We start from the raw sequence: 3,527 nt of genomic DNA on the forward strand, positions 1-3,527 counted from the left end.
CGAATCTCGGAACCCACGGAAGGCATCTGAAGCTCCGGTCTTGAGGCGTTACATACTACCACATCACCACCACCATCATCATCTTCCCCACCAAAGGAGACTTGAGTACACAGGTACGGGCACTCCCCTTGGCTTTTTCCAAGCTTGGGGGAGATGCCCCAGTATTGCAACACCATCACTTTTATTACCTTTACCTATCTTAGTTTGATTTTTAGCTATTTCTTGATTTAGTTGAATACAAGTTCCGTATGATCTATTTTCGAGTGATAGTTTCGTGATCTATCTATCTATGTAATCGAGTGAGAGTTATATAATAAAGTTTAGTTTGCGTTTTTGCTTCTTTACTTTTATGTTTTAATCAAAATAAGAGGAAATAATAATAATAGATCATATGCTAATCTTATGGTAAGTATTGACATCTCATAAGGAAAAGTATAAGTTGTAAAATATGTTGGAAGTTGACAAACACAGCGTTGGTCAATAATGCTATTCATGAAAGAATCAATAAGGGAAGAGAACATTCACATGCAAATACACTATCTTGGACATCTTTTATAATTGAACCCGATCATCGGGAAAGTCCACTAAAGTCCATACTTTGTTCTCATACATGGACCCTATCTCAGATTTCATGTCCTCAAGCCATTTTGTTGGAATCTGGGCTCATCATAGCTTCTTCATAGTTCATAGGCTCGCTGTTGTCTAACAACATGACTTCCAGGATAGGATCACCGTACCACTCTAGTGCGGTACATATGTGTTCTGGTCGACCTACGAGGTTCAGTAGTAACTTGATCTGAAGTTTCATGATCCTCATAATTAGGTTCCTCTCTAGTTGGTGTAGGCATCACGGAAACAGTTTTCTCTGATGTGTTACTTTCCAATTCGAGAGAAGGTACAATTACCTCATCAAGTTCTACTTTTTTCCCACTCACTTCTTTCGAGAGAAACTCCTTCTCTAGAAATGACCCATTCTTAGCAACAATTATTTTGCCTTCGGATCTGTGGTACAAGGTATACCCAATAGTTTCTTTAGGGTATCCTATGAAGACACACTTCTCCGCTTTGGGTTTGAGCTTATCAGGCTGAGGCCTTTTGACATAAGCATCACATCCCCAAACTTTAAGAAATGACAGCTTAGGTTTCTTGCCAAACCATAGTTCATACGGTGTCGTATTAACGGATTTAGACGGTGCCCTATTTCACATGAATGCTGCTGTCTCTAATGCATAACCCCAAAATGATAAAGGCAAATCAGTAAGAGACATCATAGAAACGCACCATATCTAATAAAGTGCGGTCACGATGTTCGGACACACCATTATGTTGTGGTGTTCCAAGTGGACTGAGTTGTGAAACAATTCCACATTTTTTGAATGAAGGCCAAACTCGTAACTCAAATATTTGCCTCCGCGATCAGATCGTAGAAACTTTATTTTCTTATTACGATGATTCTCCACTTCACTCTGAAATTCTTTGAACTTTTCAAATGTTTCAGACTTGTGTTTTATCAAGTAGATATACCCATACCTACTTAAATGATCCGTGAAGGTTAGAAAATAACGATACCCACTGGGTGCTTCAACACTCATTGGACCGCATACATCGGTATGTATTATTTCCAATAAGTCATTAGCTCGCTCCATTGTTTCGGAGAATGGAGTTCTAGTCATCTTACCCATGAGGCATGGTTCGCAAGTATCAAATGATTCATAATCAAGTGATACCAAAAGTTCATCCACATGGAGTTTCTTCATGTGCTTTACACCAATATGACCTAAACGGCAGTGCCACAAGTATGATGCACTATCATTATCAACTTTGCATCTTTTGGCATCAATATTATGAATATGTGTATCACTACGATCGAGATTCAACAAGAATAGACCATTCGTTAAAGGTTCATGACCATAAAAGATATTACTCATATATAAATAGAACAACCATTATTCTCTGACTTAAATGAATAACCGTCTCACAATAAACAAGATCCGGATATAATGTTCATGCTCAACGCTGGCAGCAAATAACAATTATTGAGGTCTAAAACTAATCCCGAAGGTAAATGTAGAGGTAGCATGCTGATGACGATCACATCAACCTTGGAACCATTCCCGACGTGCATCGTCACCTCGTCCTTAGCCAATCTTCGTTTATTCCACAACTCATGTTTTGAGTTACCAATATGAGCAACCGAACCAATATCAAATACCCATGCACTACTACAAGCATTAGTAAGGAACACATCAATAACATGTATATCAAATATACCTTTGTTCACTATGCCCTCCTTCTTATCTGCCAAGTATTTGGGGGCAGTTCCGCTTCGAGTGACCATTTCCTTTGTAGTAGAAGCACTCAGTTTCAGGCTTGGGTCCAGCTTTGGGTTTCTTCACAGGAGCAGCAACTTTCTTCCTATTCTTATTGAAGTTCCCTTTCTTCCCCTTACCCTTTTTCTTGAAACTAGTGGTCTTGTTAACCATCAACACTTGATGCTCCTTCTTGATTTCTACCTCCGCTAATTTCAGCATCAAGAGAGCTCGAGAATCATTTTCGTCATCCCTTGCATATTATAGTTCATCACGAAGCCTTTGTAGCTTGGTGGCAGTGACTGAAGAACTTTCTCAATAACACTCTCAACTGGAAGATCAATTCCCAGTTGAGTCAAGTGGTTATGATACCAAGACATTTTGAGTATGCGTTCACTGACAAAACTATTCTCCTCCATCTTACAGCAAAAGAGCTTGTTGGAGACTTCATATCTCTCAACCCGGGCATTTTCTTGAGATATTAACTTCGGTTCTTGAAACATCTCATATGCTCTGTGGTGTTCAAAACACTTTTGAAGTCCCGGCTCTAAGCCGTAAAGCATGACACACAGAACTATCGAGTAGTCACCAGATCGAGTCTGCCAAACATTCATAACATCTGCTTCAGCTCCTGCAGCAAGTCTGTCACCTAGCGGTGTATCAAGGACATAATTCTTCAGTGCAGCAATGAGGATAATCCTCAAGTTACGGACCCAATCCGTGTAGTTGCTACCATCATCTTTAAACTCAGCTTTCTCTAGGAACACATTAAAATTCAAGGGAACGGTAGCACGGGTCATTGATCTACAATATAGATATGCAAAAACTATTAATACTAAGTTCATGATAAATTTTAGTTCAAACAATCAAATTAGTAATGAACTCCCACTTAAATCAACATCCCTCAAGTTGTCTAAGTGATACATGGTCCAAATCAACTAACCCATGTCCAATCATCACGTGCGATGGGGTAGTCTTCAATGGTGAGCATCTCTATGTTGATCATATCTACTATATGACTCACGTTCGACCTTTCAGTCTCCAGTGTTCCTAGACCATGTCTGTACATGCTAGGCTCGTCAAGTTTAACCCAAGTATTCTGCATGTGCCAAATTGGCTTACACCCGTTGTATGTGAACATAGAGTCTATCACACACGATCATCATGAGCTGCTTCAAAACGACGAACTTTAGCAACGGTGCATACTCGGGGAGAACA

This window comes from Triticum urartu, chromosome 3A, assembly GCF_056163025.1.
Source record: "Triticum urartu cultivar PI428250 chromosome 3A, HENAU_Tu73, whole genome shotgun sequence".
Lineage (NCBI taxonomy): Eukaryota > Viridiplantae > Streptophyta > Magnoliopsida > Poales > Poaceae > Triticum > Triticum urartu.